Here is a 23,233-nt window from a genome sequence, read left to right on the forward strand (position 1 = left end):
CATAATTGAGCATATTCCAGTTTAGTGACTCGAGAGGTAAATGAGGTTTTTCTATGTGTAATATTGTCGCAACATTTGCACCGAGAATGTCCGCATTTGTATGCCCCTTTAAGGGGGGTTTAGGGAGATGTTGCTGATGTAACTACCTCTTCTTTTTGGTGTTTAAAGTGACTGTTGCAAGGATATTTTTTAGAGTGCAAGCTTTCTTAAAAGTGACACGGGGTTTGGGGGGTAGGATAGAATGAAAAAAATTGTCCTGCATTAAAATAGGTCAATGTTTCTCCAGGACTTTCTTAATTTTGCAGTGGTCTTTAGAGTATGTAGTGATAAAATTACACTGGCAATCAAGACCTTAGTTTTGGTGGTTTTGGTTGTAGGAGGCACTCATCTTGTATGAGAGTGCTAACTCTTTTGATAGATGCTTCAATAAGCGGTTTGGGGTATTTTTTTGCTTTAAATCTTGTAGCTATCACCTTACTCTATTCATTGTAATCCTCCGAGGTGGTACAATTTTGCCATATCCTTTTTAATTGTCCACAGGGGACATTTACAAGCCATTTGCGGTAATGATTGCTGTTAAAATGCAAATAACTATTGCTGTCGACTTGCTTGAAGAAAGTTTTTGTGTTGATCTTTTCGTTTTTTTGTATGGGTCACTACAACATCTAAAAATTCAGCATTGTTAGGGAAAATGATATGGGTAAAATTCAGACCCCAATTTTTGGAATTAAGAGCGGTTGGAAACAATTCCAATTTGACAGGTGAGCCTTGCCAAACAATAAAAATATCATCAATATAGTGTTTATAAATACGTCAAAGGTGGAATAAAGGGTGGTTGTAGATAAAATTTAGTTCAAAATGCCCCACAAAAAGGTTGGCAAAGCTAGGGGCAAAACAAGTCCCCATAGCTGTGCCCTTACATTGTTCAAAGATCACTTGGTTGAACTCAAAATAATTGTGCTTGAGGATAAACATGATTGCATTCAGAACAAATTTTGAGGGAGGGGCATATCTGGGTATAGGGATGAAAATGATCAATAGCTTTAACACCTAAATTATGGTCTATTACCCTATATACGGAAGCGATGTCCATGGTGATAAAAAAGCAATGGTCCTTCCAGGGTACTTGTTTGATGGTCCGGATGAAATCTGCAGTATCTTTTAGGTAAGAAGTCAGGGAAACAACATGTTTTTGTAATAAAATATCTACATAATGAGACAAATTACAAGACAGAGAATTTATACCAGAAATAATTGGTCTCCCTGTAGGTTTAGTGATACCTTTATGCATTTTCGGAAGAAAGTAGGAGATCGGGAGAGATGGCTCATTGATCAAAATATAATTCATTTCATGTTTTGTTAAAATTGCAGTTTCATATCCTTCAGTGATACATTTTTTGAGAATGGCAGCATATTCTATGTTGGGGTTGTATTTGAGTGGTTTATAGAAGGTTGTATCGGATAAAAGTCTTTCTGCTTCAGTGATATAGTCCGTTCTATTCATGATGACAATTCCTCCACCTTTGTCTGCTGGTTTTATAGATTTATTTTTGGCTAGAGATGTTATTGCTTGTCTCTCCATTGCCATGAGATTTTGATTTTTTAGGTTACTAGGGGACTTGGTGATGTTTGCAGGATTCACTAGAACCAATGTAGAAAAACGTTCAAGGAAATTGCCTTTGTGTTGGATAGGGTTAAAGGGTTGGATAGGGTTAAAGTTACAGGTTGGTAGGAATAGGCAAAGGAAAGCTAGGTGAGCGGGGAGTAGTGTTGGTGGTGGATGTAATGGTGGGGGGTTGCATTCTGTTTCTTTGATGGCAAAAAACCTTTAGTTAGTTTTCTGACAAATCTATTGGTGTCTAAAAAAAAGATCGAAGTCATTGCTAGTATTAGCAGGGCAAAAGGAGAAACCCCTATCTGGAACTGATTTCTCAGCAGTATTTAGAATGTGTGTTGATAAGTTGAAAATCTTAACAATGTTAACTTCTGGTGTTACATTTGTTGTATGTGTTTTTGTTGTATATTTTTTTTCTTTTTCTTTTCGTTTTAGTTCGTCCTCCTCTGCATCCTCTCTTTCTGATAGTTTTCGTTTTGGTCTTATTGGTGGAGCTAGGTGTACTTGCTCCATCTGATGGTGTTTCTCTAGACTGGCAATTTCCAAGTGCTAAGGAAAAGGGGACTTGATGGTGGTGGGTAGTCCTAAAAAACAGTAGTGTCAGTAAGGGGATGAGTCTGGTCTGATGGTGTAGAGGGCGCTCCCTTAGGAGTAAAAAAACATTTGTTCAGAGGAGCATCTGGTATTGGTTAAGGAAGGTGTAGCATGCATTGTTAGATGAGAATCTTCCAGAGAAATTTCTGAGGTATCTGGTTTCTGAAAGATATTAAGGGGGGATAAAACTTCAATAGACCTGAAGTTACACCACCGCCAACAAGTAGGTATTTTCTTCATTTATCAACTTCTGCAGTGGTGTCCAACTTTCACAGATTTAGATGCCGATTCTCTGCCCATGTACAACTTGCTCTGCCATTCAAGTCTCTCATCTTATCTCTATTGGTCTGCTCATACCACGTGGTCACTAGCCATGTGTGTTTGTTTACTATTCTGACTACGTACGTCTCTCCTATTGGAGGCTTTCCTACTGGTGCGTTTATAAACATACTGGTGATACTACTCAGCGCTACTTTCAGTTCATTTCACCGCACCGCACTGATCTCGGCCCCGATCGCAATATGTTTAACCTTTTCATTTTTGCCTCCAGCTTCAAGTTAATTTTAACATTGCTTTATTGGCTGACTCCTGACCTTCCGGCATGTCATCCTTGCTCTGCAAGTCTCGGATCTTTGAAATCTTTAGATGATCTACATTTTTAAAGTTTTATATTTATCCAAGTGGACTTGATCTTGTTTACTATTAGATGTGTCTGATTTTATTCTTATTTTTATGGTTTTGTCCAATGTTTTCCACGTCATTCCTGTGACCTTTATCCTAACCCCTCCCCCCATTTTACCTGCCTTTGGCAGTTTTATATGTGTATAAATACAATGTCTGTTTATCCATTTGCCATGCTAATCTGAGGAAGGGTGCCCAAACCCGAAACACATCATTGGCGATTAAATTATATGTTCACTATTACCAGCTTACATTTGTGATTTCCTTACTGAGGTTTAGCGCCTATAGAGGGACTTTTTCAAAAACCTGCTGCTATAGCTTAGAAGAGGACCTTTCACCTAACAAAAAGAGCCCGCCTTCTGAGAACTTGTCATGGTGGCATAGTGGAAATAATATTTATGGAAGGTGCCTAAAACTTAACTTTAATAAGTAGAATAGAATCATTAACAATCAAGAATTGTAAGCATATGACCAATCAATACCCCTGGGTCAATTCCTGGTCCTGGGGTCCAGGCTCGCAAAGTATACTGTTAAGAAAGTTATAAAGAGCTACATCCAGTGATTTACCCCGGATAGTCATCCCAGTCAGGTTATCCCAGTTGATCTTGGTGCCAAGGACAGAGCCTGCTAGTCTATCCAGCAGTTTGTCCCTGGTTTAGTCTGTACCAGTCTAGCTTCACTTCTGTCCTGCATTGGCAAAGGGCCAGACTGTGCTGCAGGCTACTATTGCAGATCAATGGCATTTGCGACATTAAAGGGGTTGTATGTCAAAAATATATTATTTTCATAATTATGCCCAGGTTGCCTGCTATAAGCTTGTACTTACCTCCCAGTCTTCCTCGCAGCCTCTGTTATCACGGCACCCTGTGTTATATTGACCAATTACTGGCCACAGCATTGTCCCACCTCAGCCAGTGAGAAAGTGAGCAGCATTGTGATGTGTTGACCACAGCACCAGAAAGTGTAGTGCAGCACAGCGGAGACCAGGTGGTGAGATTATGGAGGCTGCAGGGGAGGTAAATACAGGCTTTTTTACTTTTAGCAGACAGCGTAGGTATAGTTATGCCAGACAACCCCTTTAAACATTGTATTGGTAACCACTTCAGTCAGTGATTGGCTAGAGCTGCTCAGCTGGGATCCGGCACTGTGGATCGGATGCTGTAGGGGGATTGTGGAGGCTAAGTGTAAGTTGGACACATACATTTTAATTTCCTGGACAATAAGTAGGGATACTGTATATGTCGTTTTACAGTGGGCTTCATGATTTTAAAAATAATAAATAGAACCCCAGTGTCCAATGTGCAGCTCTCTCCTGCCTTATTCGACATTATTTACAAATCTCTTTTTATAAACCAACTAGCTGAGTACCCTGTGTTGCCCGGTTTTTCCTACCTTATCCTTGTGGGGGAGGAAAAGCAACATAGGAGGAAGCTTTTGTCCTCATACCCTGTGCTTAAATCCTGACCCCATATCCCCTCCTCATATCCCAACCCCAAATCCCACCCGTCATATCTCGACCTCATATTCCGTCCCCATATCCCGTCCTCATATCTAATCCTCACATTCCATCCTCATATCCCGACCCCATATCTAATCCTCATATTCCGTCCTCATATCCCGTCCCCATATCTAATCCTCATATCCTATCCCGTCCTCATATCCCAACCTCATATAACTACTTTATATCCTGTCCCCATATCCCGTCCCCATATCCTGTTCTCATATCTAATCCTCATTTCTAATCCTCATATCCCGTCCTCATATCCCGACCTCATATCCTGACTTCATATCCCGTCCTTATATCCAACCTCATATCCCGTCCCCAAATCCGTCCATATATTCTGTCCTCATATCCTTTCCCCATATCTAATCCTCATATCCCAGCCTCATATTCTGTCCTCATATCCTGTCCTCATATCTAATCCTCATTTTTAATCCTCATATCCTGTCCTCAGGTGGGGCTGAATGTGGTAAAGATATTGTAAGCTGAAAATAAAAGGAGTGTGGCTAAAAGGTTTGGCGTGTCTTTGCAAGTTGGGGTATGGCATGCAGTGAGGGTGTGGCTTGCCAGTAACTGACGCATTCACCAGGAGATGCAGAGCGGAGCTTGTGGAGTAAGGTACCAGAAGTCCTAAATACTTGTATGGGATTTGAAACAAAAACATCATCCTTCACATATGGGTGTAGGTTAGAGGTTAATTTATCTATTATATATTTTTATTTGACATATAAGTAACATGTGACCAAGTATTAGCAAAATATCTCCAGCCGTACTAAAGTTATGCTGGAACATACATTTCCCATAGATTTGCATTGGACTTGAAACAAAAACCCTGACACTCGCAAGTGAGGGTAGGTTAGGGTTCAATTAACTATCCTATATTTTTATTGGACATATAAGTAACATGTGACTGAGTATTTTCGTAATATCTCCAGGTGTCTGGAAGTTATGTAGTAACATATATATTTCCCATAGACTTGTATGGGACTTAAATGAAAACCCTGACTCTCGCAAATGGGGGTGGGTAAGGGTTAAATCACCTATCATATGTTTGTTGATGACATATTAGTAACATGAGTGCCAAGTTTCATGTTAATATCTTTAGCCATTTGGAAGTGATGCTGGAACATACACACATATTGAGTTTTATATATATATACTAGCTGAGTACCCGGCGTTGTCCGGTTTTTCCTTCCTAATCCTTGTTGGGGAGGAAAATCAACAATGGAGGAAGCTTTTGACTTCATATCCCATCCCCATATATTGTTGTCATATCCCCAACCCCATATCCCGTCCTCATATCTCAACCTCATATCCCGACCTCATATCCCGTCCTCATATCCCATCCTCATATCCCGACCTCATATCCCGTCCTCATATCCCGTCCTCATATCCCGACCTCATATCTCGACCTCCTATCCCATACTCATATCCCGTCCTCATATCTTGACCTCATATCCCTACCTTCTATCCCGTCCTCATATCCTGTCCTCATATCTCGACCTCCTATTGTGACCTTCTATCCCGTCCTCATATCCTGTCCTCATATCCCCTCCTAGTATCTTGACCTCATATCCCGTCCTCATATCCCGACCTCATATCTCGACCTCATATCTCGACCTCATATCCCGACCTCCTATCCCGTCCTCATATCTCAACCTCCTATCCCATCCTCATATGCCGTCCTCATATCTCGACCTCATATCCTGACCTCCTATCCCGTCCTCCTATTCCGTCCTCATATTCCATCCTCATATCTCAACCTCATATTCCGTCCTCATTTCCCGTCCTCATATCCCGTCCTCCTATTCCGTCCTCCTATCCCGTCCTCATATCTCGACCTCATATCCCGTCCTCATATCCCATCCTCATATATCGTCTTCATATCCCATCCTCATATCCCGACCTCATATCCCGACCTCATATCCCGACCTCATATCCCATCATCATATCCCGACCTTATATCCCGACCTCCTATCCCATCCTATCTTGACCTCATATCCTGTCCTCATATCCCGTTCTCATATCCTGACCTCACATCTTGACCTCCTATCCCTACCTCCCATCCCGTCCTCCTATCTTAATATCATATCCCGTCCTCTTATCCCGACATCATATCCCATCCTCATATCTCGACCTTCTATCCTGACCTCCTCTCTTTGTGAGATGGGGTGTGGCTTGCAAGCCGGACTGACACATTCACCAGGAGATGCAGAGCGGAGCTTGTGGAGTAAGGTACTGGAAGTCCCATATACTCGCATGGGACTTGAAACAAAAACCCATCTTTTATGTAATGGTGTAGGTAAGGGTTAACTTAACTATCATATCTTTTTATTTGACATATAAGTAATATGTGTACCAGGTATTATAAAAATATCTCTAGCCGTACGGAAGTTATGTGGGAACATACATTTCCCATTGATTTGCATGGGACTTTAAACAAAAACCCTGATCCTCACAAATGGGGGTAGTTAAGGGTTAAATTAACTATCCTATATTTTAAGTGTTGACATATAAGTAACCTGTGACCAAGTATTATCGAAATATCTCCAGCCGTTTGGAAGTTATAGACTTGTACGGGACTTTAAACAAAAGCCACCTATCCTATGTTTGTTGTTGACATATAAGTAACACCGCAAATAAAGTAGACAGATAGATCGGCACTACTTAGTCTGTAACACTAGGACTTGTGGGCATAGGGTAGCTAGCTTGGCTGCTTCAGTGAAACTTTGGTGGTGCTCTGACTGGACGTGGTACAGCAGTCTTATAACAGTAGAGTAAGAAAAAAGTCGGCGACTCACCGGAGCTGGTTTTCAAGCAGTTTCTTCTTTATTAGTACTCACATGCATGGGGAGAGAAAAGACGTACAGGGGGTACAGCTGTCTGCCAGACAGCTGTACCCCCTGTACGTCTTTTCTCTCCCCATGCATGTGAGTACTAATAAAGAAGAAACTGCTTGAAAACCAGCTCCGGTGAGTCGCCGACTTTTTTCTTACTCTACTGTTATATGACATATAAGTAACATGTGGCCAAGTTTCATGTTAATATCTTTAGCCGTTTGGATGTGATGCTGGAACACACACACACACACACACACACATACATACATACACACACACACACACATACATACATACATACATACACATACATACACATACATACACACACATACATTGGGGGAGACCAAGCTGTCCAGAGGAAAAGTTGTCCAGTTGCCCATAGCAACCAATCAGATTGCTTCTTTCATTTTTAACAAGGCCTCTACAAAATGAAAGAAGCGATCTGATTGGTTGCTATGGGCAACTGGGCAACTTTTCCTCTGCACAGGTTTTGATAAATTTCCCCCAATGAGTTTTATATATCTATATATATAAAACTCAATGTGTGTGTGTGTATGTATGTATGTATGTATATATATGTATGTATGTATGTATATATATGTGTGTATGTCTGTATATATATGTGTGTATGTATGTATGTATGTATGTGTGTATGTATGTATGTATGTATGTATATATATGTGTGTATGTCTGTATGTATGTATGTTCCACAAAAACATCCAAATGGCTAAAGATATTAACATGAAACTTGGCACACATGTTACTTATATGTCAACAACAAACATAGGATAGGTAATTTAACCCTTACTCACCCCCATTTGCCAGGGGCGGGCTTTATGTTTAAAGTCCTATACAAGTCTATGGAAAATATGTTACTGCATAACTTCGAAACGGCTGGAGATATTTCGATAATACTTGGTCCCATTTTACTTATATGTCAACTAAAAATATAGGATAGTTAATTTAACCCTTAACTACCCCCATTTGTGAGGGTCGGGGTTTTTGTTTAAAGTTCCATGCAAATCAATGGTAAATGTATGTTCTCACATAACTTCTGTACGGCTGGAGATATTTCAATACCTGGTACACATATTATGGGTCGGGATGGGAGGTCGGGATAGGAGGATGGGAGGTCAAGATAGGAGGTCGGGATGGGAGATCAGGATAGGAGGTCAAGATAGGAGGACGGGGTGGTCGGGATAGGAGGTTGAGTTAGGAGGTCGGGATATGAGGTGGAGATAGGAGGACGGGATAGGAGGACGGGATAGGAGGTTGAGATAGGAGGACGGGATAGGGGGTTGAGATAGGAGGATGGGTTAGGAGGTTGGGATAGGAGGACGGTATAGGAGGTCGAGATAGGAGGACGGGATAGGAGGTCGAGATAGGAGGACAGGATAGAAGGACGGGATAGGAGATCAGGATAGGAGGACGGGATAGGACGTTGAGATAGGAGGACGGGATAAGAGGAGGGGATATGGGGTTGGGATATGACAGCAATGTATGGGGATGGGATTTGAAGTCAAAAGCTTCCTCCTTTGTTGATTTTCCACCCCAACAACGATTAGGAAGGAAAAACCGGGCAATGCCGGGTACTCAGCTAGTCTATATATATAGATTGTAAGAAATCTGTTAATCCCAGGCAGGGAGGACAGAGGATATCTGAGGGAAGCCACCCATTGGATAGGAAAGAGATCTACCAATGACAGGGAACAGGATGGGCCCTTCGCTAACTCATGCTGCCCTCAGATGACAGGTTTCCCTTAAACCTTCCTATGTCCCAGCCCGTAGCCAGGAACAATCTTTGTAGAATGGATGAAGCAAATGAAAACAGTATGTGTGACTGGCAGCTTGTAGAAACTAATCATATATTTACAGAAATGCTTTAGGCTCAGAGTCATTGAAGTAACGTAAGATTGATTTGATGTCTGTAATGTTTGATGTACAGTAGATACTGTAGGTAGATGTTTTTTTCAGCTTTTTTATTTTACATTTGTGAGCAAACAGCAAAGGCAAAGCCCCCCCCCCCCCCCCTCTATAGCGCCCGCATGAAAGAGCCAGCGCCCAGCCTTCCTATGCTTTCACAAACACTGGTTGCTGGTTATCAGCAGCTTGACTACCCTTAGAAACCCTTAGTGCTGGTGGTGGATTATTAATATGGACAAACTTTCTAGGCTCTGATTTTTAATATCTTAAGTGAGTTATCAATATATAAGGCTGGTATGGTTGGAACTCCAAATCTTAATGGAATGGATAGTTAGTAATGGAAAATTAAAGGGGTTATCCAGATATATAAATATTTTTGGATGTCTCTTTGGCTGCTAAAAAAAAAAAAAAAGAAGAAGCATACTCACCCGCTGTGATATCATCATTCTGCTTTCTTCTTCCAAGTCAAACTTGCCTCAGCAGTCAGTGATGGCCCGCACAGCCAATTGCTGTCTGAAGCAATGTCCCACCTCAGTCTGTGATTGGCTAAGCGTGGTGTTACTGCCCAGACGAATCTATCTCAGTAGTGAGAATAAGTGAGTGGAACAGATGATGTCAGGACAGGAGCTGCGGTGGTCCCAGTTTGGTGAGTAGGTCTTATTTTTATAGCGGCCCAAGAAACATATGAAAAATTTTATACAGTGATCCCTCAACTTATAATGGCCTCAACATACAATAATTTCAACATACAATGGTCTTTTCTGGACAATTGTAAGTTGAAACAAGATTCAACATACAATGACAATCTGGACAAAGACAGTCCAGATCTGTGAAACGCGTCAATGGCCGAGAGAACTGACCAACCAGAATAGGCAATTTACTGGTAAAACACCTGTATTACTGAAGCGTATGCACTGACTGATGTCTGGTAGCGCCCCCTACAGTACAGGGAGGTATTACATGTTCTCTACCCTTTACCTGTATTACTGAAGCGTATGCACTGACTGGTGTCTGGTAGTGCCCCCTACAGTACAGGGAGGTATTACATGTTCTATACTCTTTACCTGTGCAGAGTTAGCTGCTCCTTTGGACACCAGGTGAGAGCGACTCCATGTTACTTTTTTAGGACATTGCGTGTTCTGTACAGGACCCCGATGAAGCTCCTGTCCTCTACATAGACCAGTGTTTCCCAAGCAGGGTGCCCCCAGCTGTTGCAAAACTACAACTCCCAGCATGCCTGGACAGCCTTTGGCTGTCCGGGCATGCTGGGAGTTGTAGTTTTGCAACAGCTGGAGGCTCCCTGCTTGGAAAACACTGACATAGACAGTGATTACAGCTCCAGCAGATCTTTCTTACTTTTATATGTAAGGATTTGCTTTATCTATATTAGTTATTTACTTATTTTTCTATAATCCATCCTTTTTCCTATTTTTGGATGACATTTTGGGGCTTTAGAACCAATTACCAGGTTTCAATAGAGTTCTGGTCTCAACATACAATGATTGTCCCAGAACCAATTAATATTGTAACTTGAGGGACCACTGTACATCCAGGTAACCCCTATTACGTGGATCTGTGACACCATTTAATAAAATTCTTCTAAAAGAATAATGAAACCTGCAAAGTGTCCATTTTAATTAGGGAAAGTACTGTCCACAACATGCTTACTGTACACGTCTAGAAAGCTCCAGATGTACAGGATAAATATGTCCATTGTCAGATGGAGGCCAGAAGTGGGTGTTTTTTTGTACTCCATGAGGCTTGTATATATCATTATACCACAAAAAAATGAATGGAATCGTGGTAGACTTCTATATTGTGTACTTTAGGATCCTTTAGAAAACATATGTGTTAAATGGATGCTATATTAAAGGGGTATTCCGGGCAAAAATATTTTATCCCCTATCCAAAGGATAGGGGATAAGATATCTGATCGCGGGGGGCCCGCAGCTGAGACCCCCCGTGATCTCCCTGTAGCACCCGCATCCTATGCTGAATCTCTAGTTTCGGAAACCTCCAGTGTCCCAGACTGGGGACGTGACGTCACGCCATGCCCCCTCCATTCATGTCTATGGGAGGAGGCATTGTGGCCGTTACGCCCCCTCCCATAGAAATGAATGGAGGGGGCGTGGCGTGATGTCACGTCCCCGTCTCGGAAGCCTGGAAGTTTCCAAAACTTCAGATGCAGCTACGCATAGAATGCGGGCTGCTGCAGGGAGATTGCGGGGGTCCCAGCGGCGTTACGTCCGTTACGCCCCCTCCCATAGATATGAATGGAGGGGGCGTGGCGTGACGTCACGTCCCCAGTTCCGGAAACCCGGAGGTTTCCGAAACTAGAGTTGCAGTCCCTGCATAGAATGCGGGTGCTGCAGGGAGACCGTGAAAGGTCTAAGCAGTGGGCCCCCCGCGATCAGACATCTTATCCCCTATCCTTTGGATAGGGAATAAAATGTTTTTTCCCAGAATACCCCTTTAATGTATGGATGAAGATCGCTAAAGTATGGCATCAATCTAAAGTATTCCAGGAAGCTCTGGTGACATCATTGTTCGATTATGGACACCACACCATCATTGGCGCTTCTCGATGCTGACATACAGGGACTTTCTTTCTCTCCTCTTCTTGAGCTCCCTCTAGAGCTGTGGTTCTGCGTGCCTACACACATTTTGTGTGTTGAGTGACTATTATCTGTAACAGTGGAGGAAGATGGAGAGGAGAAGAAGACTTACCGGGGAAGCTCCAGTGCTGTAACTGTTTATCTTTGGACACTTACCATCTATGTACTATCTATACATAAAGTTACATCATCACAACTTCCCAGGGACTTTCTTCTCTAAACCGGCATTATATCCTGTTGTATGCCTATACAACCGGATACATTGAAGCCTTTGGGCACAGTGTACATTGGGCATCATCCCGATGTATACCTCCAACTGAATGCAAAAATGGAGCCTTAGACAGTCCTTGAAAATTTGCTCTCATTTTGTAAGATAATTCAAGATTCAAGTTGTTACTCTCAATGTAAACTAACAAAAAAAAGTTTTTAAGAAAATTAACGCTTGAGATTGAGATGACGCTGGGGACTTTTATGAATCACTATGAAATATACTTATTAGAAAGTGCGCAGAGTTGTAGCTGGCGTTACCTGATCACAGCCTGTCTCTGCTGTATGATATTCTGCTGGATCCACATGAGATACGTGACATTCACACTTAATGCCGACTGCTGACACTCCAATCACTAATTGCCGCTGTCTACTGTTTATTTGACAGCTGCACCGTACGGCGTGGGGATGATCAGGGAATACATTTAGCATATGAGTAAACTAATGGTGTCTGTAAACTTGATATTTTATTATAATTAAAAACCAGTGTCATTTTCAATTTGTTACAATCATTACATTCCATCAGAGCGTTTCTACCTCCACTTAAATTAATTATTCTTGTTAAAAGGGACTTTTGTTTTGCATAACTAGTGGCAGCTGAGCAATTGCTAGGATCACATATAGTCTGCATATAGAAGACTAGTATTATATTTAGGACAGTCAACAAGGCAAAAGGTAGCTTTGTGCCATTAAAACTGGTATCGAAACTTGTATTGCATACAATAATACATCATCTTCTGGAGCTTTAAAAGGGTTGTCCAGTGAGGGGGATAAGTACCTGATCGCAGGGGGGAACAACTGCTGGGAAGTCCAATCTCCAGAACAGGCCCCCAGCTTAGAGAGAGTGTGTGCTGTAGGCGATACGCGCTCCATTCACTTCTTTGGGAGCGCCATAGATACCCAAGTACAGCACTCAGGCATCTCCAGCCTTCCTTTCAAACGAATGAAACACATGCCGTCTACAGCACACACTCCCTCTGAGAGCCCCTTTCTGGAGATCACGGTGGGTCCTAGCGGTTGGACCCCCCCTAGCAATCAGTTACTTATCTCCAAGGGGGTAAAATATTTTATCTCGATGGGGGTAATAGCGTTTACAGTGCACCAGATGACCAGATGCAACACCAATCAAAGTTGTATTACCGTTTCAGCCAATAAAGATTATTCACTGGTGCACAGCTTTCTATCTATTAAATATTTAGCTCTTATATAGCTGGACAGTTCCTGATACGGGCATCAGGTGTCAGCAGAGAGCACTGTGGACAAGACAAAAGAGAAATTCAAAAAGAAAAGAATTTCCTCTGTAGCATACAGCTGCTAAAAAGTACTGGAAGGGTAAAGTTTTTTTAATAGAAGTCATTTACAAATCTTTTTAACTATCTGGCACCAGTTGATTTAAAGAAATGTTTTTTTTTTCCCACCGGAGTACCCCTTTAAAGTATAAATAATATGCACCACATTTAGGCATAGACTAGAAGCGATCTAGTATGAGTGAGAGTCTATTGTATCAAGGATGTATCAAGGATAAGAACCTCTCTGCAAGGACATATAAAAAAAAATTTCTTGGCAGGGAAAGGGTTAAACTTATCCCTGGTAAATTGACTTGAGTTCTAGTCATGATATTTGTGCAGTCGTAATCCTTGGTGCCTTGATTCTATCATATATTTTTATATTCTTCCTGTTATCATTTGTATGGTCATAACCATCTCATATCTTTGACCAGGGTTGCCAACTTTCCATAAATCCTAAGACAGTACATAAAAATGAGGGACTCTGCGCTCGTGATTTTTATGAGGCTGATGGCACTAGAGCAGGTCATTGTGATTGTAATTGTCATCGCATTACAGCTACGACACATGCTGGTAATGTGTTCAGCAGGTTGAATAATAGACCTACCGTATTTTTCGCCGTATAAGACGCACTTTTTCTTCCCCAAAACTGGGGGGAAAAAGTTGGTGCGTCTTATAGGGCGAATACACCCCTATCACGGCGGTCCCTGCGGCCATCAATGGCCGGGACCTGCAGCTAATACAGGACATCACCGATGGCGGTGATGCCCTGTATTAACCCTTCAGACGTGGCGATCAAAGCTGACCGCCGCGTCTGAAGGGAAAGTGACACTAACCTGGCTGTTCAGTCGGGCTGTTTGGGACGCCGCGATTTCAGGACACCGGGAGGGACCTTACCTGCCTCCTCGGTGTCTGCTCCGTGTCGGGATCCCCTGCATGACTGGCGCTCTCCTTCGACGTCATCACGTCGTTGCACACGCCGTCCCGTCATCCAATAGGAGCGGCGTGCGTAGCAACGTGATGACGGCGACGGAGAGCGTGGATCCCGGGGAAGAAGATGTCCGGAGCGTCGGGGGCACCACGGGGACGCGGCGACAGCGATGGAGCGACATCCAGGGCAGCGATGACGGGTCCAGAGCGGCGGGGACACGTGAGTATTACCTCTTATCCAGTGGTCTTCAACCTGCGGACCTCCAGATGGTGCAAAACTACAACTCCCAGCATGCCCGGACAGCCAACGGCTGTCCGGGCATGCTGGGAGTTGTAGTCTTGCAACATCTGGAGGTCCGCAGGTTGAAGATCACTGTTGGGTTCAGAATCTTTTTTTTCTAGATTTTGCACCTTTAATATTGGGTGCGTCTTATATGCCGGTGCGTCCTATAGGGCGAAAAATACGGTATATCACTTACAGCCATTGGCATTCATTATGATTTTCCAATTTGTTCAAAATATAATTGACTATTTTGGTAAAGTTGTCCAAATGAAAAATAAGGTTTGTTTGATGTTGTGATGAAAGAAAAAAATGGGCTAATAATTTGCGGATGGGGTTTGCGGAGGGGGAGAGTGGGGGTTGGGGGTCACACGGAAGAACGCACTCAGAAGCAGGAGGTGCCATAAGTATTTTATCCTTCACTGTGCTGGAAAGGGGTCCAGGTGGGGCTGAGCTGTCATGAGATTGTGGCCTGTGATGACATAGAGTAGGTAGGGCTAAGCTGTGATTAAATTGTGGGGGAAGGACCTATAATGATAGGTCGGGAGAAGGGGCTAAGTTGGATGATGTCGAGGGAGTGATGGATCAGGTATGTTGGATATTAACTGTTCTCAAAGAGATAAGATGGCACAAGAGCTGTCTGGCAGTGGTTTAACCCTTCTTTCTCCATGGAGAACACATGAGCATTCGGCCATTCTGAACGTTCATGTGTAAGGGGAGATCAGAAAGATAGCTGTCTGCCGAATGAAAATTTGCCCAACGGCTATTGATGGTGTATGGCCTTTTGCAACGTCAGTAGTGTCTATAGATCCAGCCACTTGAATTGTTCATACAATACATTGTCCACTACCATTGTGCACCATTGAGAGTCAGACTGTTGGGATACCCACCGATCACAAGAATGGTGGTTGCCTAGTCCAGTATGTTTACTGTCTATAGGACTGACAAAGATAGTCGAGCTAATCCAATTTTTATAGGAAACTACTATATTAAAAAAAAGAACTCCAGATTGTCTATCGACCAAGTGATAGGTTCTGCAGATACCATTTTCTCTCCATATGTGGAGTGTTCTGCACAATTTAACAAGTACGCTTAATTATTTCTTAATCATAAATCACATTATCCACCGGGAATTAAATATCATTAATTTCTATGAATAATTGTATTTTCTTTTTAAAAACAGCTCTGCAGCTCCCACCCATTGTATTAAACCTGAGGAAAAAATGTCATTCTTTTCATACTGTAGAAGGCACAATGTTCTATGAAAGTTTTAACAACATAAATATCTCAGGTTATTAATGTATAGAAACAATTTAATAAGAAGCTTTACTGGCATCCCACTGCTTGAGGCGGCTGGAAGTGGTTACAAAGCTGAAAAGGCTGTTCACATACTGTCTATAGAGGTTTATGGGAGTTGTGTATAGAGCATGGCATAGATACGTTGTTTCAGAACTCAGGAGTTACGATAACAGGCTATATACACAAGTTCCAATAATGTCAATGGGAATTACATAAACTATATAAGACTGCTGGATCAGTTGTCTTCGGCTTCCCAACTACCACTAGCAGCTTGAACCAGGCCGGAGGGGGCCCTTGATCTCATGCTAGATGTGAGCCCCAGAGGTGATACCTACATTCTGTGGATATGCCATGAATGTCCAGGTGGAACAGCTGAAGGCTGTCTGTCCTCCCTCACTGTGAATGGGCTCTACAGAAAGTCTATTAAAGGGGTATTCTGGGATCTAAGCTTTTATCCTCTATCCAGAGGTCCCACCGCTGGGACCCTCGCAATCTCCCTGCAGCACCCGCATTGGGGTGGGCGTGATGTCACGTCTCCAGTTTCGGAAACCCGGAAGTTTCCTACACTGGAGACGCAGCCCCGCATACAATGCAGGTGCTGCAGGGAGATCGCGGGGGGTCCCAGTGGGGGGCCCCCCGCGATCAAACATTGCATCCCCTATCCTATAGGGAATAAAAGCTTAGATCCCAGTATACCCCTTTAACCCAGCTTCGGCGAAAAGATGCTTCTTCTCTGCCCATTTACAATCAGTATGGGATCCCAGTATCCGGGCCCAAACCGATCAGAATTTCTGGTATGTCAGTATGACACCTCAAGCATGTAAAAAAAATTTTTTTTAAATAAAGTTATTATCAAAACCCAATAAGGCATTCTGAATTAATAGATGAGATCCCTTGTTTAGATCCTATATCCTTAAACCATATTGGAGAAAGGCTTGGTGTAATACTTAAAAGGGATTTCGGAGACTTTGATTCCAATGGCATTATTGTTCCAAAAATATGAAAGATAACACCAAGCATATTGTACCATCAGGCATCTAAGGTTCTGTGTTAGCTAGAAATTAAGTTCTACCTGTTTGCACCAAAAAGTATCTGCAGAACTCCAACAGGGTGTAACCCCTTACTTCTGACCTCATGTATCTGTTCACTACAAGGCAGGGTTCACACACATTATTTCGGTCTGTATTTGTAAGTCATTTTGGTCCCCATTTTGGTCAGTAATTTTCCAAAACCAGGAGCGGACCTGACACGGAGGAAAACTATATTGGAAAGATTTGCTCCTTGTTCTCTGTTTACTATTGGTTTCTTTGACCCACTATGGGTTTTAGTAAAAGATGAGTCCAAACACTTGCAAAATACTACGTGTAAACCCATCCTTACTGTGTTGTCACACACACCGGATCCGCTGTTGTGGATTGAAAAATATAAAATCTGCAAATGCGGATCCGGAACTGTAAATTTTACAAGGCAATTCTTATGTATTTTTGATTGCCTTGTAAAATCAGCCACTTCAAATCTATGGTGGATCTGGTGTCTGAATACGCCCTTAGACTTAGACAGACAGGACTTCAACATTATATATCTTACTGATCACAGGAGTCCGATTTGACACAAATTTCTACACAAAGTCTGTGTCAAGTCAAACAACAATCCACAACCCATAAATGTAAATGGGGTTTCGGCAACTCTGTTCACGTGCAGTGGAAAACATCCATGTAGATTTATGCCACCACTTTAGAATCAACATTGCTGAGGACTAAGGGTCTATTCACTCAGCGGAATTCAGCCTCAAATTAAAGCCCATAGACTTCTATGGGATTCCACACTCCCATTCAACCTCCTGAAATTCCGCCATGTGAATAGAGCCTAACAGCACATATTCTGCACATCCACGGCAAACCCGCATAATACATATGAGTAGAGTTAAAAGCGACATTTGTATGGGGCCTTATACTGGAATGTTTCCGACAAGCCTTGGAGAAGTTCATTTATGCAAAGCACAGGAGAGCCGGAGCCCAGACAGCCAGTGACTCTGGTGTCTCCCAAGCTATCTTCTGCTTAATTGACTTTTCCAGAGAGATAATTACACATACTGGTTTGTTTATTCATACAATATAAACTGCAATCTCACGACATTTGTCATCTCCGTGACAGCACGCTTACACTTTGAATGTAGGAAAGTGGCCCGGTTTCCCTACTGAGATGTGAACTTGTCACCTTTCGCTGAAAAGACAAGAATGTGCCCTCAGTAATAATGCAGGCCGGGCGAAGGAAATCATAATTATCACTTTTCTCCTATAAGACTGTTCACCTGTCTGTACATTTGTGTAGTTGTGAATTACTTGATTTTGTTATTAACCTTGGATAGAAACCCACAAGTTCTCATCAACAAATGTTTCCCAGCTAATGAGTAGGGACAGTACAATGTAGACCTTGGGGCGATGATTTGTCCTGACTTCTTAAAGGAAAAGAGATCACATTTGTTTATTTTCAATAGGTGCAAATATTTGTAAATATAAAAGGAAACCAATTATCAGTGTTGGTCGTCTGCCTTTCATGGTAATGATGTCTATAATAATAATAAAATAATCCCATTTGCACACATTTTTATCACAAAGGCTGCATAATACTTTAAGATTGCATAATACAGACTCCATTTTATACAAGTTTTATATCATATTATATATGTTTATGTTATATTATAATATGTACTTTATTGGATTTTAGTATATTTTATCATATCTATTGACACTGCTGCAAGGGCCATGCAGGCAGTTGCCATATACATTGTTTACCAATAAATATATTGTTTTTACCTACCGTATATACTCGAGTATAGGCCGAGTTTTTCAGCACGATTTTTCGTGCTGAAAACACCCCCCTCGGCTTATACTCGAGTGAACTCCCCCACCCGCAGTGGTCTTCAACCTGCGGACCTCCAGAGGTTTCAAAACTACAACTCCCAGCAAGCCCGGGCAGCCATCGGCTGTCCGGGCTTGCTGGGAGTTGTAGTTTTGAAACCTCCGGAGGTCCGCAGGTTGAAGACCACTGCGGCCTTCAACATCATCCAGCCCCCTCTCACCCCCTTTAGTTCTGAGTACTCACCTCCGCTCGGCGCTGGTCCGGTCCTGCAGGGCTGTCCGGTCCTGCAGGGCTGTCCGGTAAGGAGGTGGTCCGGTGAGGAGGTGGTCCGGGCTGCTATCTTCACCGGGGAGGCCTCTTCTAAGCGCTTCGGGCCCGGCCTCAGAATAGTCACGTTGCCTTGACAACGACGCAGATACGTCGCTGTCAAGGCAACGGCTCTATTCCGGGCCGGAAGCGCGGAGAAGAGGCGCCCCCGGTGAAGATAGCAGCCCGGACCACCTCCTCACCGGACCACCTCCTTACCGGACAGCCCTGCAGGACCGGACCAGCGCCGAGCGGAGGTGAGTACTCAGAACTAAAGGGGGTGAGAGGGGGCTGGATGATGTTGAAGGCCGCAGTGGTTTTCAACCTGCGGACCTCCGGAGGTTTCAAAACTACAACTCCCAGCAAGCCCGGACAGCCGATGGCTGCCCGGGCTTGCTGGGAGTTGTAGTTTTGAAACCTCTGGAGGTCCGCATGTTGAAGGCCGCAGTGGTCTTCAACCTGCAGACCTCCGGAGGTTTCAAAACTACAACTCCCAGCAAGCCCGGACAGCCGATGGCTGCCCGGGCTTGCTGGGAGTTGTAGTTTTGAAACCTCTGGAGGTCCGCATGTTGAAGGCCGCAGTGGTCTTCAACCTGCGGACCTCCGGAGGTTTCAAAACTACAACTCCCAGCAAGCCCGGACAGCCGATGATGAAGGGGGGGGGGGGGGGATGATGAAGGGGGGTGGGGATGATGAAGGGGGGGGGTGTGGGATGATTACAAGGGGATGATGAAGGGGGGATGTGTGGGATGATAAGGGGATGTGTGGGATGATGACAAGGGGATGATGAAGGGGGGATGTGTGGGATGATAAGGGGATGATGAAGGGGGGATGTGTGGGATGATGACAAGGGGATGATGAAGGGGGGATGTGTGGGATAAGGGGATGTGTGGGATGATGACAAGGGGATGATGAAGGGGGGATGTGTGGGATAAGGGGATGTGTGGGATGATAAGGGGATGATGAAGGGGGGATGTGTGGGATGATGACAAGGGGATGATGAAGGGGGGATGTGTGGGATGATAAGGGGATGTGTGGGATGATGACAAGGGGATGATGAAGGGGGGATGTGTGGGATGATGACAAGGGGATGATGATGAGGATGTTAATGACGGGTCTGGATGATGACAGGGGGGGATGAGGTATTTCCCACCCTAGGCTTATACTCGAGTCAATAACTTTTCCTGGGATTTTGGGTTGAAATTAGGGGTCTCGGCTTATACTCGGGTCGGCTTATACTCGAGTATATACGGTATACTGTATCCCACAAGTTGTATTTCCAACTGTGAACACACTATATGACCACTATATATGCTCCCATATATGAGCTTATAAGAGACCAGATTTGAGGAAAGTGTTCCCCCTTTTTTAATACAATTGCTCCCCAGGTCGCACAGGATACGCGACTTTATATACTAGTACTCATCTGGCATTTTTACCTTTTCAACTTGCTCCTGTGGTTTGAGCTACCTCTCTTTCATTTTTTCCAATAATTCATTTACTGCTCTATCTTAGGTTTTTGATAGACTAGAAAAAGACCTCTCACCTGACTGTCCAAAATCTCATTTTCCTACAAAGACTGTGACAGGTCCCATCATTATTTTTAGATTTTGTCCAGCTTCCTATGCAATTCTGAAGGCTGGCCTAACAGGTGAATAGGGGATATGTTCTATAGTGCAGGGGTTCAGACCACAGGGACCCCCGGCGATCTCCTGCACAGCACCTAGCTCTCCCCAGGAGGCCACCGCATGCAGCCCCCTCTATGTATCTCCATGGGAGCCGGAGATACAGCGTTCAGGTTTCTCCTGATCTCCCATAGAGATACATGGAGGGGGTGTGTCGGCTCCCGCTTCGTTGTCGACACACTCCCTTCCTGGGGAGAGTCTGGGGGGCCATGCAGGAGACCCCAGAGGGTCCCAGCAGTCAGAACCCTGTGGTATTCAATTTATCCCCCATCCTTTGGATACGGGATACGTTTTACTGCACCACAGTACTTCTTTAATTGTTATTTACTCACTTTTTAGTAGTGCAATATGAACACTTCATGGCAATGATGTACACTGTTTGCTTGAATTATTTGGTAAGTATATAGCGCACTATAAGGAGAGTATTGGTAGTAGGCATGACAGAGGGCACCACTCAACCTACGGCTGACCCTAGCTATACTTACATCTCCGACTGCTAACTCTACCTTAGGAGGACATTGTGAACAGAACAGATCGTGAGCTTGGTGATGCAACATCATGGCACTGCCATGTGTCAGTGAGTGCCATCCAGATAAGAGTACAAAGGAGGAGATCCATGAACTGTACTGTATGTATCATCACATGCTTTACTTTTGCTGGGCAATGCCCTCTCACACCCAGCCCATGTGTGCATTGCCACTTACAGGCCTAATTAAGACAAGTTTACATGAGAACATTTGCTTACACTGTACTGTATGCATTGTCGCTCACTTTTAACTTGTCAAGTTGGGCACTCTTAAATCTTGTCCCAAAAATGTACCGTGAGCTCATATGCACACAGTATTGCCACGTAATACATTCAGTGGGCTAGTGCGTTCCCACCTGGCCCCAAGAGTATTCAGTAGTGTGGACATTGCTGATTAGTATCTACAGGAAAAGGAGAGTAGCACACCACCAATGTATTTGCGGCTGCATTTGCCATTGACTGAGAACTGTGCCACTACAGCCTTATTCAGACTGTTGCTATGCAAAGCAACAGCTATGACAAAGACACACGTAAAATCTCAATGAAAAGCTTACAAATCATCTCCAAATAACCTCCTAGGGATATCTGGGTGCATAACAAGATCAGCCAAAGGACCAAGTGGTTGACAGCTCAATAGAAACTTTAATTTAACATGCACACAGCGTTTCTGGGATGCCCTTGCCCCTTCATCAGGCACATACCTGACGATGGAGCCGGAGTAGCCCACAAACATGTATGTGTAAAATTAAAGTTAAAGGGGTACTCCCGTGGAAAACTTTTTCTTTTTTTTAAATCAACTGGTGCCAGAAAGTTAAACAGATTTGTAAATTACTTCTATTAAAAAATCTTAATCTTTCCAGTACTTTTTAGGGTCTGTATACTACAGAGGAAATGGTTTTCTTTTTGGAACACATAGCTCTCTGCTGACATCATGAACACAGTGCTCTCTGCTGACATCTCTGTCCATTTTAGGAACTGTCCAGAGCAGCATATGTTTGCTATGGGGATTTTCTCCTACTCTGGACAGTTCTTAAAATGGACAGAGATGTCAGCAGAGAGCACTGTGGCCAAAAAGAAAACCATTTTCTCTGTAGTATTCAGCGGCTAATAAGTAATGGAAGGATTAAGATTTTTTAATAGAAGTAATTTGCAAATCTAAATACAAAAAGGGGCACGTACGTGCACTCACCGCAAGTAGAGACAATCAGATGTGAAGGCCCGGTGACGGGGTGCCGGGTCTCGGCATCAGTGCTGGCTTGTGGCGCTCAGAGGCTACGCCGGCAGTTTCGCATGTAAGTGCGTGCTTCTTCCGGCCTCGAGGCCGGAAGAAGCACGCACTTATGTGCAAAACTGCCGTTTAACTTTCTGGCACCAGTTGATAAACAAAAAATATATAGTTTTCCACGGGAGTAACCCTTTAATATTGAGCTGTTAGGCACTTGGTCCTTTGGCTAGTCTTGTTATGCACCCAGACATCTCTAGGAGGTTGTTTGGAAGACATTTGTTTTCTGGTCCATGCTGTAGTCTAAGGGAAGAACTGCTACTATACTACACTGCTGTTTGAGAGTAGTGCCTCGCTTTTGACAACACGGTAAGTGCGTTTCTATAATGGTTCATTGACCGAGTTGCCTGAGATTTTTACACATAGGGGGAGCGATTCGCTTTGTGATATATATTAATGAGAAGCTTGGAATTTCAGATGAATCTCCCTTACATTACAGAAAAAAAAATAAGCAAAATAAATTTGAATATATGTTATATAAGGAGATAAAAATCATTTACATAACATTTTGTAAGCAAAAAAACTAACAAAAATCCTTTAAGATGTCTTTACCATGTCAGAGACTGCATCTGTGGAAGACGTCTTCTCTGTCATTTTGTAAACATCTGAAGAAATTGGCTGGCGTCAGTTCAATAAGTGTAATCAAATTGAAGACACATTCTAGATCACCATTAAACAGAGGAGGACGACTTAAGAGTCATCTTCAAATTTTCCAGTCTGACAGATCTTTTGAGGAAA

The 23,233-nt window shown here is 43.3% G+C and overlaps 1 protein-coding gene and 1 long non-coding RNA gene across 2 annotated transcripts in view; one reads left to right on the forward strand and one right to left on the reverse strand.

Moving 5' to 3' along the window:
* PTPRN2 (protein tyrosine phosphatase receptor type N2) overlaps positions 1 to 23,233 on the forward strand; it is a 1,048,643-nt gene that overhangs the window by 807,442 nt on the left and 217,968 nt on the right. The gene's annotated exons all lie outside the window — the stretch shown is intronic.
* Positions 1 to 23,233, reverse strand: part of LOC130273183 (uncharacterized) — a 205,036-nt gene that overhangs the window by 84,421 nt on the left and 97,382 nt on the right. The gene's annotated exons all lie outside the window — the stretch shown is intronic.

The sequence above is a fragment of the Hyla sarda genome, chromosome 5 (genome assembly GCF_029499605.1).
Source record: "Hyla sarda isolate aHylSar1 chromosome 5, aHylSar1.hap1, whole genome shotgun sequence".
Classification (NCBI taxonomy): Eukaryota; Metazoa; Chordata; class Amphibia; order Anura; family Hylidae; genus Hyla; species Hyla sarda.